The sequence below is a fragment of the Scatophagus argus genome, chromosome 4 (genome assembly GCF_020382885.2).
Source record: "Scatophagus argus isolate fScaArg1 chromosome 4, fScaArg1.pri, whole genome shotgun sequence".
In the NCBI taxonomy this organism is placed as follows: domain Eukaryota; kingdom Metazoa; phylum Chordata; class Actinopteri; family Scatophagidae; genus Scatophagus; species Scatophagus argus.
Genome location: NC_058496.1, coordinates 15,419,397 through 15,433,050, shown reverse-complemented (window position 1 = coordinate 15,433,050; position 13,654 = coordinate 15,419,397). Strand labels below are relative to the sequence as shown.

Genomic DNA, 13,654 nt, shown 5'->3' with positions numbered 1-13,654 from the left:
GGGACGTCCAAGGGGTCACAAGATAAATTTGAGGTGTTGTAAGATAATTATCAAGACAGGAGAGGTGGGGAAAAACAGATAATAGTTTCTGCAAACAGAAGAAATAAATGAGACTGGACAACTTCACTGCTATTAGTTTTGTTTCACTTGGCAGAATGAGGAAACCAATTTCATGTTGACACTATAGAGACAAAAGTATTGGGCTGGGCCCCTTACTTCCCCTTACATCTTAATGCTTCAGCATATCAAGACATTTTGGACAATGCTATGCTTCCAATGCTATACTTCTAACATGTCTTTATGAACCTTCCAAGAAAGGTCCTTAAATACATGATTGGATGAGTTTGGTGTGGAAGAACCTGGCTGGCCCACACAGATCCCTGACCTCAACTCCATCCAACACCTTTGGGATGAACTGAAACGGAGAATGTGGGCCAGGGCTTTTTGTCCAACATCAGTGTCTGACCTCACAAATGCTCAGCTTTTACGTACTGGGCAAATATTCTCACATAAACACAAAATCTTGTGGAAAGCCTTCATAGAAGAGTGGAAGCTGTTACAGCTGCAAAGCTGTCTGTGTATTTAGAATGGAATGTCATTAAGGTAATCATGAACCAGATCATACTACAGTTCCTAATGATAATTTAGCATTAGGTATGGCAGTGAAATAACTAATCAGGCTTTATGAAAGTGTAATTGTCGTTAGGAACAACAGTGAAGAATACGTTACATTTTTAATGCTTGAAATCTGACTCATTCATCAACAATAATAACAACACAATGAAGAGGTGCTAATTTAACCACATATACCCCCTGACTCATTCATTTAGTGTTTAACAAACACATCAAATATTTATTTATTATGATGCTATCATAGATGCCAGTCATTTTCCAGCTCATCTCCTCACAGACTTCGTCCCCACGTCCTCCTCTGAACCCATGTTCTCTTTACTTTTCTGCTCTTTCTTTTTTGTTTCACTCTCATGCTTTTTGGTATTTGATGACTATTCATTAATGTATTCTTATAACTTTGAGACAGGACATTAAAGTCAGCAACTAATATGATGTAGAAGTTCCTTCAGTGCATTTGTGTTTTGCATTCACAACATCTCAGTAAATGGGAAAAATTGTCTTTTCACCTCTGGCAATTTTTGTATGCAAGAGGATAACAACATGATGTGTTGTTCTTTGTAATTTGCTGTGATCTGTCTCTGACTTTGAATGCTGGAAAGGAGATTTGCAAAGCTGGAAATAGAGATGCCAATGGGTATGGTAAGAGGTGAGTCTTAAAACTACTCAGAAAAGTAATGAGTGTTTTCCATGTTTTTGTTTGTAAAAGCAATGAAACAGCAGTCAAACTCCTACCAACCTCTCTTCAAACATACTCTTGTTTTCGACATAAATTTGGAGGGACATTGTCATCACTTCATTAAAACATGACTATCTTTATATAACATTCCCATAGTTCTAATTTTGATATTAGTGGCAACCATGGCTTATTTACAATCTGAATGGATGCTGCACTTATGTTGTTGCCTTATAATCTTAAAGGTAAATTCCGGTATTTTCAAACCTGGCTCCTATTTTTACATATAAACTAAACCAGTTCCAAAACATGTTGCACCTATCTGCCATTTAGATGTCACAATATGTAAAAATGGCAGGTAGCCTCTGTCTGTGTGAAAAAAAAGTTAAGGAAGAAAGTTAGTTTTACTTCTCACAAAAAAGCTTGCTCACGTGTATACAGCATGAGCAAGTGTTTATATGTGTGCTGAAGCCCTGTTACTTAGCTAACAAGCTGTCTTTATGGTTCCCTAGTGCATTTCTAAATCCTTCTGAGACTTTTCTCCCCTTTCATTAGGCTTACACACACACACACACACACACACAACTGCTTTGATGAGACTGCATGAGACTGTCTTACTCATGAGCAACACACACTGAGAGGCTCGGCACTCAAGTGTTGAACTTGAAAGCCTGTCAGAAGAGACGTGATGACCGTTCTCCAAAATGACAAATGAACCTGACTTTTCATTCACAATGAGGCTGACTTACCAATTCAAAACTATTCCGAGGACATTTTACATTTTATTCCCATTACAGCAGTCCAGAGTGACCAAGACTGAATGAACAGCTACTCAGTCGGTCAGTATTAATATGGAAAAGACGGTGTAGCCCATCAGTTTGAAATGGGGAGTTGAAATGCTGAAGTAGATAGCATTGACAACTGGCCAATCAGCACTTTTATGTCTGCATATCAGCAACTGCAGAAGTGTTGTTTGTGACAGATCACATGAAGACCAATGCTGGTGATCCATAGTGCAGATTCCAAAACTTCTGTTGACTGACTGCTGAATGACATCCTACCACATACCTGTCCTAATTAGACCTGGAGTAATTTTAAAAGTCTTCCTTCACTGTGTGAGTGTTTGTGTGAATGGTCATACCTCTTAATAAGCAGGGAGGGGTCGCCTTGCATGGTATCCTCTGCCACCAGTGTTGGTTGTGTGTTTGCTGTGTCCATTCTAAAACAAGAAAAAAAAATCTGATTCACAAAAATGAACTGAAAGTATCTTTTAGCTCTAACAAGTGTGCTGGGTGTATTTCTTTCCTCATAAAACATTTGCAGAGTAGATTTGTTTTTAAGAATTTTAAATCCTGAATTGTTTATGTTCATGTTGCTTACTGACAGTCTTTGTCTTTGATCACAGCTCAAGTCTTTATACTTCAACAGTAAAAATGGTTTTGGAAGGCACACAGAAGTGATGCCCTGTCGATGGGGACATCAGTCAGGCAAAGCATCACCGTGCATCAAGGTGTCATTTGAGTATCTAAAAAGACCTGATGTGTGGCCCAAATGAAAGTTATACTGAACCCTGTCAAGAACATATTCTCACTGTGCTTTTTTTTTGTACACCTACAGAGAGTAGAGAAGTTTCTTTCATCAGGCTGAAGTTGTTTGCAATAATGCCATGCTTTTAATCCCTTTTCACAAACATATACATGCACACTATCACTTTTCTGTGCACATGTGTGTGCACGTGTGTGTGCAGACACAATAACCATAACATACGTAGCCATCCAACTGCTAAACAACCTACCCACACACACACACACACACACACACACACACACACAGGAGATGTCTCGCTTCCTGTAGATGCACCTCTCTAGGGACACATGCGGGATAGCACAATGTAAATTGTATTCCCTGCCATTGTCTCTGTTTGCTCATTTTTCTTCTGTCCCCAGGAAGACACACACATGGACACACAAACGCACACACAACAAACACACTCGCAGAGGTGTATCACGCTCAGTGCTCGACTGCTGCTGCAGAAAAACCAGAGCTATTGTTATTGTTGTTGTTGTTGTTGTTGGAAATTGCACTGTCAGCGGAAAATGCTACTGGTTTCTATATGCTGTATGTGTAAGACACTGGCTGGAAGACAATCTGTGTTTGCCTGTGTATGTGTGTGTGCAGTGGCCTTGCTCTGTCTCAACCCTGTCATGTGGATTCATAACCCAATCCCACACAAGAACTCATTAGAAAGGCTTCAGTGAAAAATAACTCTGCTCTGCCATCAAAATGTTTACACGCTCAAAAACATGTTCATGAGAAAACAAGGACAGCCATTGTACGTCCCACCACCTATTGCACTAATACTGCGGAGGACAAAGACAGAGATTAAAGCTAAATTAAAATACACTGAAATTTAGTAATATTTGTTTTCCTGGTTTTGTCAGATGCAAGGTTGCTACCAAAGTTCATGCTGTAAAACTTTGCAAAACAGACAGAGGATTGGTAGAGTGCATTAGCTGAAAAGAGAAACTGGGAAGACAGCTAACATAGAGACAAGGAAAGAAACATGGTTGAGAGGAGAAGAGAAACTTTTGAAACTTTCCAATGTGGAGGAAATAGAGAAAGCAAAAAGCTGGTTGTGAAAAAGAGCTAAAGGGTTGTAATCTGCCATTAATTTGGCTTGTGCTAGACCACAAGGGGATGCTGGGAAATCAATGCAGGCTGATTGCTACTTTAACAGAACTACAGAAAACACAGAAACTGAAAAAGCCTGTTTTTTTCCTCTTGTATCTGCAGCCATTTCTCTCCCTGTCTCTCTCTCTGGAGTGTGTTCAGTTTATTTGGAGAATATTAGACAAACGCAGCTGAAATCACAAAGTGGAGAGTAATGTTCAAGCTGACTGTTTGAGTGATTGCAGTGTGTGTGTGTGTGTGTGTGTGTGTGTGTGTGTGTGTGAGGGTATGAGACTGGGTATGTGAGAAACAAAATGCAGCCTCTGATGTTCTGATTCTTCTTGGCTGTACAACAATCCTCTTTTTCACCAAGCACGCAGACATAAACACACACTCTGTGCCACACGTGACAAATTTTGGCACTTAGCTGACACGCTCATCCAGTCTGACACACACTATTGGCAAAAAAAAAAAAAAAAAAAAAAAAAAAAAAAAAAGTAATATAGGCAGTTGCCCCGAGGACAACTGGCTAGCAGTGACGCAGGACGCAGGCAGAAGCAAATATGTTATCATGCTTGACTCACATCTTCTGAAATTGATTTAGATATGCACAAAATATTTTGCAGGGCATGTTTGCATGAGGTCGCCTCGAGCACCAACAGTGTCACGAACGACTTTGGACTTACAAAAGTGTAGCAGTAAGAAATGCCAGCATTTGTAAGCAAGCAGGCCAGTGTTGCAGAAGTGCAAATGAAAGAGGAAGGCTTGGTGTTGGAATGATGAGAAATAATGAAAGAGAAAGGCAATTGTAAAAGAGAGTAGAGGTACCAGCTAGAACCAGTACAAAACCAGAAGTGCTACTTATGAAATAATCTATCCTGCATTCATATGACATGTAGATATTGCAAGATATTTTTATAGCAGACTAATTTCTGGAGGGGTCACCACAAGTTCTCAGTGAGGAACTCAAAACAGTAAAGAATACTGACTCACTGATCTCTTTTGTTCAGGCGTCTGTTCTTAAACAGCACACAGCATCAGTGATGGTCTAATCAGAAGGGTGCACAGTCTGAGTTCACCTTGACATCACTGTGGTGAGCGGATAATTTCAACCACTGGAGGTTAGCAAAAAGGAAAATCTAAGCTGGCTATATTATTAATGGACCGAAAATTTTCCAATTTGTGGTCTTACCAACTCTAAGTGCAGCTTTCACTGCAAACATCATTGGTACCTCATTATCTTGATACCACAACATATCTCATCCACTTGAGAAAAAGTTGCAGTGAATGTATTTCAGAAACTTTATGACACTGCTGCTGCTTTCCTGACAGTAAAGTCTGTTAAACTTTGTTTGGCTTGAAGCCTCCATCAGGGACCCTTTAAATTAGATGTAATTTAAATTTTCTTAAATAAAAAAAAAAAAGTATGCTTACCCTGAGCAAGACCAAAAGCTGTAACGCATCAAGATAAAGTTGTCGAGATCCAAGGAGCACTAATTGTCAAAATATATGAAGAATGTATTAAGGGCTGATCCCTCAGGTTTCATTGGTATTCAGACATGTCCTTCTGTGGCCTTTATGCTGCACCTCTACATTTCTTGATCTAGTGTATTTTTTACTGGATCAGCTCAGATCAGTAAAGTGTAAATTGCAATTTTCTGCAAATGTTATGCAATGTTTGTTGACAATACACTGTAAATACACACTAGTAATTTATTTGCATTTTTCAATTTTGTGGGCTGCCTCTGCTGTAAATCAAAAATGACCCCCAAAATCATCACAGAATACCTGCAGGCACACAGCTTGGCAAAGGTGTGAAATACTGCAGAATTTGGTATCGGTCCAATACCAAATAAATACAGGGCCAGTATTGCCGATGCCAATACCGATACTTTTCACTTGTAAAAGCAGCTTATGTACTTTCATGTAACAGAGAGCAGTGTATCATTGTTTATGAAGTGAATGTATCATGAATATGCTAAATCTAAATATATTTTCATGACCACTAAATTATGTTGCAATTTTTGCTTTACACTTCATGTTAAAACCCATGTTAGATTTTACACAACATTTTTTGGTTAAAAAAAAAAAAAAAAAAATACTGCCATGAACTAAAGTTGCATACATGAAATCTGCACAAAATTATTACTGGAGAAGATTTTAAAACTTACATTCTCCTTTCCTTTAGGCTGAAATTTTTAAAATTTCTGCAGCTTCTGCCAATGTGCTGCAGACAACTCTTCAGCTATACAAAATGTCAAGTGTTTCTAATTTCTTTCTACTCCGTAGAAGCATTTTATTGAAAACACAGCAGAGCAGGAGAGAGCGCAGATGCAAGATGGGAAAGAAGAGGTGTTTGCACAGTCTACTTTTTGATGAAATGGGAGCAAAGTACTGAATGGAAAGTATCAATCCCATGATGCCAGTGTCTGATACCAATAGTAATTAGTAATTAGTAAAAAGGTATTGATATTATCAATATTTGGATCGATACGCCCACCCCTACAGGTCGGACTTCAGCCAGCTACATTATAATACAGAGAATGTTGATGCTCCTGCTAGTTCATGTGCTCATTACCAGCTGTGAGGTGAATCACCTTCCATGCCGTCAGGCAGTGACACAGGGAAATCAGGCTTTTAATCGCAAAAAGTCATAGATTATTACTCAAACTCAAGTATTCATCAAGCCATACCATGTCAGATCCCGCAGCTGCACAGAGCACAGAAAAGAAAAGAAAACAAAAAAACAACAGTTATTCCATGTAGGGCTGTAACAGTGGTTCAGCCAGCGTGCAGTTAAAAAAGTGAAAACTTCCGCGGCTTCATCTTTAAAGTCGTTGCAATAACAGAGCAGCGAGAACCGGTCCTGTGATGGGAAGACGGATGCCACACAGCGGTTTTCACAGTTTTCATCACGATACGCCTCACATGGGGTTAGCTGAGGCAGCTGGAGAAATTAGACCCAAACACATCCATCATATTTACATATATTCATAGATAGTCTTTGGTGTGCATGTCTCATCCAGTCAACCACAACACCCCCCCTCCCCGCCCCCCCTCCCTTTTCCCATTCCCTGCTCTCTCACCCTTTGCTCCTAGCACCCACATTCACTCACTCACACACACGCACACACACACAGCCACCCCCAACTCCACTCCGTCCCTATCATTAATTCAAGGCAGTAGGTATAGCTGGCTCCCAAGCTATAATATAAGCAGATGAGATTGAGGGAGGGCCAGTTTCCTCTAACAAAGAGTCAAAAGGACAAAGCTCGGCCACTGTGAGTCAGGGCTATAATGAAAGCATTAAGATAACTGTTCAATATTTATGAAAGTGTGCTGGTCTCAGGCCATGTACGCGCACACACACACACACACACACATGCACGCACGGGGGTGGGGCTGGGGGGGGTAGGGGACAACAGTCTGTTGGGCCATTCATTATATGAATTGATTTAGTTGAGTTTTCCCTGGTGGTCCCTCTGCGATATCAAGCTTCCTCATTCCATCCAACCTGTGTGTGTGTGTGTGTGTGTGTGTGTGTGTGTGTGTGTGTGTGAGTGTGTGTGTGTGTGTGTGTGTGTGTGTCAGTCAGTCCAAACAATCTGCGTGAATGCATGTGTGTATATTTTTAAAAAAACAAGGACGGAGAAAGTATTTGTTTGTGTATGCATGTGCACTAATGCATCTGTGTTGATAGGAGAGGGAAAGAAAAGAAAAAAGTTTTGTGTGTACACATGCACTGTGTGTCAGAGAGAGATAGAGAGGGAGAAAGAGTTTGTGTGTCGTTCTGCGTTCATGAGTGTTTGCAGGTAAGTAGTAAAAGTGTAACCTAAAAATAGAGTATGTCAGAGAGAGACAGAAAGAACAAGAGACATTTCTCTACACTTCAGGATCATCAACAGACTTCACCTGGTGGTGCAGTGGTTAGTGGTCAAATTTCATATTCCTGTTGAAAAGTGGTCATTATATTTGTTGTACCACACCAGTGTTTATAACATGACTTTTAGTTCACAGTTTCTGTTCATATGTGTGTAAGTCTCTTTTGGACATGGGTAACAATGTGGCCTGGGTTGAATTGTCCCTGGAGCAGATAGCTGTGGCAGGGAAAGGACATTGCAACAGGGGACATCTTCAATTGCATGAATCATAGTTTTCATTCAAAGAAGAAAACACACACTTCTTAATATCTACAGATGTGCAGCCACGCATTCACCATGTCTTTTCTATATTTTCTTCTCTATTATCACTCCTCTTTATGTCATCCTTTGTCCTCATCTAAAATTTGTCTGTCTTGCTCTTTCCCTGCCCCTCGCTTTTTTTGTGAGCAAATTCCTTCACTTTCAAACGACTGGTTGTCACAGGAAATTGTGTGCTTGTCATTCAGAAAATGCACAATCATCAAATAGATGGAGGCTGATGGTGGCTCAGATTTTTGATGTCCAAATAAATGATTAAATTCAATTTTAGTTTAATTGTTATTGTTAATGTTAAACTAAAATACTGTATGATCAAAATGACTAAAGTAGAGCACGGTGCAAACTATACTCTGCGAAACTGTCAAGTGTCCATCAAGATGTGCAGACCCTCTGGAACAGCATGTACTACAAGCTGCAGTTTCACCGGTGGACTAGTATTTAACTTTTACAATTTACTATCAGTTTTCTTTGTTGAGTAATGGTGAGTGGTATTCTTCATTGACAAAAACCCAAATGAGAACAGTACCTAAACTGAGCCAGAAGTATTAGTAGGATTTCTGCTTCCCAAGTAATATTTGTCTATGATGGGAAACATGCATCAGTGGAGTAATAGAAAAATATGTGATGTGTCAACTGGGCTGCTATTTTGGAAAAGGGAATCCAATCCTCCAATGCATGTAAGTCTATGAAGGCAGCAGATCTACCCACAATTAAAATCAGCACCACTGGCTGAATTTTCACTTGATTTTCAAGTGGTTTAAGTTTGTTGCCAACGCAAATGCAAGATTTCATTCTAAAATTCTTTATCTAACGTAGATAGCAACAGTAATACTTAACAATAATATCCACTGATACTACTGGGCACATATTCAGTAATGTTCCTGAAATCCTGGGTTTTTCAGGTCTTTCAACATCTACCACCCTCCTCCAGGTGACCCAGGCTGACCACACCCAAGCTTGTGCCCAGATGGCAAGGGGAAAGGAAAAGCCATCTGAGGAAAAGCCACCTTGAGGTCTCTGCTGTATTGGTTGTACCGCAGACGGCTCTTCTCCTTGTCTCTCAGTCGATGCCTAACGTCTTAAGAGATCAGGGTGCAAAGCCCCTGCTTTCAACCTCTACCAGCAAACATCCTGCTTTCCAGCCACCTGTCAACTCCGAGAGCATGACTTGCTTCGTGGAACCGAATACCAGAACCACGAGATCTTAATGTGGTACTTGCAATGTGCTGTGGGATTTTTTGAGTTGCCTCTCAAGGTCCACCATCAGCTACAAGTCCCTTGCAGGTGACAGAATTCCTGTTGTTCCTCTTACAGGAGGACCAGTCTGTCCCCAGCTTTGATGAACACAAAGTAAATTATTTTTTATTACTGCATGTAAAATGACACAAATTTTGTTCATTAATTTGTTAAAAATCTAGACTTAATAATAGAAGACATATGTTTAATTATAACATTATATGAGAGTTGAATAATATGTCTAATCTCACAGAAATGATGATTTATATCAGTGATGGTTGATAATTAAAATTGTGAGCATTTAATACACAGAAACGTGGTGTTTGCAGTTAAACCAGGGCTTCTGTGATATTCAAACAGAGACAGACCTGCAGCTCAAAAAGTCACGAAGGCACAGGTGGGCAGGTGTATTATGCGCAGCTTTTAATATGAACGAATGTATTTGTGCAAGCCATCTGCAGTGCTGTGGGCATTGCAGATGGCTTGTACAAATACATTTTTACCTCTTTCTTTCATCACACAAAAAATGAGCTATGTCACTGAAACATGTTTTAAAAGGAGTAAAGTTGTAACAAATTCAATCAAACAAAATGCCGACAGAGCCAAACCTCATGGTCGTACATCCAATGGGAAGAAAACAGGTTGCATTACAGACTGTCAATCATCTACGAGAGCATCTCACTTGTTAAGTGTAATTATATCAAGATATTAGGGTAACTTGGTAGTTTAAAAGTACTAATGAAGTAACTTTGACTCTTTCCTCTCTGACTCATTCACTCTATTCATCACCCCACAGATACATATCTACATCCATGTATCCATGGATTCATCCATCAACTTGAGGCGTGTCCATCATTGTGCATCTCTTTCTGTTTCCTCTTTCATTAACTCCTTTTTTCTCCCCCATCACTTCATCCATCTCTGCTCCACCCACATTCTCCTCCTCCCCTCCCCTCTTAGTGCCAATCATTAAGCTGTCAGTCAGCTGTATTTTGCATGTTGACGGAGCCTCAGGAGTCACTGTAGGAATTATGGTTTACAGACACAAATGTACCTCCTGACTAATTTATCTTCTACCTAGTCCATTTTTATCCTCCTTGCTCTCAGTTTCCCTTTTTTCTTGTATTTCTCAAGCCAAATTTACCCACCTATTCCCTTTTAGTTTCTTTTTTTATCCTCATTTTTCCTCCTTTTTATACTTCTTCCCCTTAAGATATGACCTTTTTGTCTATTTTATATCCACCAAACTTTCGTGCTCTGGCTGTGAGGCCTGTGGCTGTCTCATCCATCTCTGTATTTTTATTATTTTTATTTATTTTTACAGCCATAAAGTACCTTCTGACTCTATTCCCGTTTCACAAAGCCACAGCGATTTACACCCCCATTCAGGCTAAGGCGGGAGAAGTGGATGCTGGGATGCAGGTCGGGGTTGGAGCTGGGGGTGTGAGATGAGCCATCACTGACCAGATTTACAAGTCTCCCTTGGACAATCTCCCCTCCATTTAACCTTTGAGGGGTTCAAGGTTCAATTCCATTTGGAACCTGTTCACTAAGGGTCTTCCTGCTTGAGAAGAAAAAAAAAAAGCAATGGCATTTTACATGCAGAGCAATGGCTACGTATGTTTAGGCTGCTGCCAGCAGTGAGGGAGAAAGATTTACGTGTTGGTGCTTGAAGGAGCGAGAGCTTTCGATCCCTGTACCGTAATATTTTATCGTGTCAGGGATACAATGAGATAGGCTGCTCCATTCCCTTCAAGGAAAAAAGACAAAAAAGCCTGACACAAGAGTTTTGGACAAGGAAGGATGAAGAGAGGGAAACAGGGAAAGATGAACAGAGCATGAGTGAGCATTGTACAGCTTTCAGAGAGCTTAGAACAGAAAGCCAGAGGGCCGTAAAGGCATCTATCAACCCAGTGATCAATGAATTGATTAGTAAATCAGGCACCATACAGTAAGTCAAGGCCAAAGCTCCATTAGGGAAGAGCTATGTCATCATTACAGACCAGAATCCAAAGGCTTTGGGTAAAAACCGGCTATCCATTTTCACAAAGGCCTTACGGGAGAGGGTCAATAACACAAGAACTGAGACAGTGAATTTAAGTTAAGACTTTTTCCCAGTGTTGACTCCTCTGCCCATGAACTCTATATCTACGCTGTGATATAGAGTTCATGTTAAAAGCTGCACGAGGCAAAACGAGCTAGAGTCACTGCAGCAGTAACGACACTAGGTTAATACCATTTCCTCTTTGTTTTACCCCACACCTGAACTGCATTTCACACAAGTGGCTGCAGCTCCAGTGTTAACTGAACTGATGCTTCGACTATGAATAAGACTTTGCAATGACAGTCTTGCTGTTGAGAGTTTTATTCTGAACTGGACAAGACCACATCTTCAAACAGGGTGTTTACCATCGGTTTCACATCAAATAAGTGCCATGACACATCATTTCACTTTTCATTTTAATTTTCTATATCAGCTTCTTCTCAAAATTTGAAAGACTTTTGATACTGGTCTTGTGAATTTGACTACCATTACTACTATTATTTGCAGTGTCTCTCACTTTTATTTTTAAAAAAGGACTTTACAACTCTGGTAAGTTCTCCAGACAGCAATATTTTTTGCAAAGTAAACTGTGGCATTTACACAATGATACATGCTAAGCAGTATTGCACCTGTTCACACAATTGATTCGGCAATGATGAACTAGCCTTCTGTAAACCTTTAGGCGGGATGACTGTCATCTATTGCACAAATAAATAAATAACCAAATTATTTCCTGTTTCTTTTATTTTTTTAATTACAAGTATGCACTACCCAGTGTCTTGTCACCCTATCCATCATCCAAAGCAACCTGTTTAGAGGAGAGCCACACACATGCAAACCCTTAAAAACAGAAATCTATGATAACCTCATTAAGATACCCTACAGGCATAAACATACACACAGGCACACAAATAATTGACCATACATACCAGACCTGCCAAAATACATACATACACACACACACACACACACAGTGTGAGAAATAAATACACATACACATGTAGTCAATTCTGTTTTCCAGAGCATTATTGATCATTGTATTTGACAGGACGCAGTGTTTAATGGAATAGGGATCTGCTGACCATTTGTAGCAAGGCAAGAAATGGACAGTATATGACAAACACACACGCACACGCACACACACACACACACACAGAGAGGGAGAGAGAGGGAAGAGACAGCTGCAGCTCCGACAGCCAGTATATGTTTCCCAAGAGACTGAGTAACCCAACACTGGCCCTGTGATAATGAGCCATTTCACTTTATGCATAAGAGCTGTGCAATATATTTTATAACTTTATAACCTGCTCTGATATCAGTACAGCTTAAATGTCCTCCTGATGTTCTCTAGAAATAACCACAATGAGAAATTACCTCAAAAGATAGCAACTGTCAGGCTTTAGTCTGCTGTGGTACAGGTGCAGCACACATGCAGCACAGTCATACAAGTACCTGGGTGTAACACTGGACAATAAACTGGACTGGTCCACCAATACAGAGACCATCGACAAGAAGGGCCTGAGCCGGCTTTAGTTCTTGAGGAGACTCAGGTCCTTTCAACAAGATGCTGCACATGTTTTATCAGTCTGTTGTGGCAAACACTATCCTCTTTGCTGCTGTGCGGGGGTGTGGGCATCAAGGCAAAGGACGCCAACAGACTGAACAAACTGATCAGGAAAGCAGAGTCTGTTGTTGGCTGTAAACTTGGCACCCTGGAGGAGGTGGTGGAGGAGAATCATGGACAAACCCTCTCACCCCCTCCATAAAACACTGGACGAGCTAAAGAGCAGCTTCAGCAACAGACTCATTCAACAACGCTGTCCTAAGGAACAATACAGGAAATCATTCCTACCTACTGCCATCAAACTTTACAACTCATCTACCTCTGTCAGAGCCACGATTACACACCTGGACTAAATCTACCTGTCACCCATTGCACTCTGAATCCCATTACATATGCATGTATACATATATTATTAGTAGTAGTATTATTATATATTGTTATTATATATGTAATATACTGTTGCTGCTACCATTACTGTTATTATATAAAGTATAATATAAGGTTATTATATTTTACTGTTATTATTATTAACAGAAACAGGTACTATTACTATATATATATATATATATATATATACGTATATATATATATATATATATATATATATATATATATATATACGTATATACGTATAT

At 39.9% G+C, this 13,654-nt stretch overlaps 1 long non-coding RNA gene across 2 annotated transcripts in view; it reads right to left on the bottom strand.

The window, feature by feature from the left end:
• Nucleotides 1–13,654, bottom strand: part of LOC124057309 — a 63,344-nt gene that overhangs the window by 27,207 nt on the left and 22,483 nt on the right. For both annotated transcript variants that reach the window (XR_006843091.1, XR_006843092.1), the window contains exon 3: nucleotides 2,448–2,525. This is a non-coding gene — a long non-coding RNA (uncharacterized LOC124057309). The remainder of the gene's footprint in view (nucleotides 1–2,447; nucleotides 2,526–13,654) is intronic.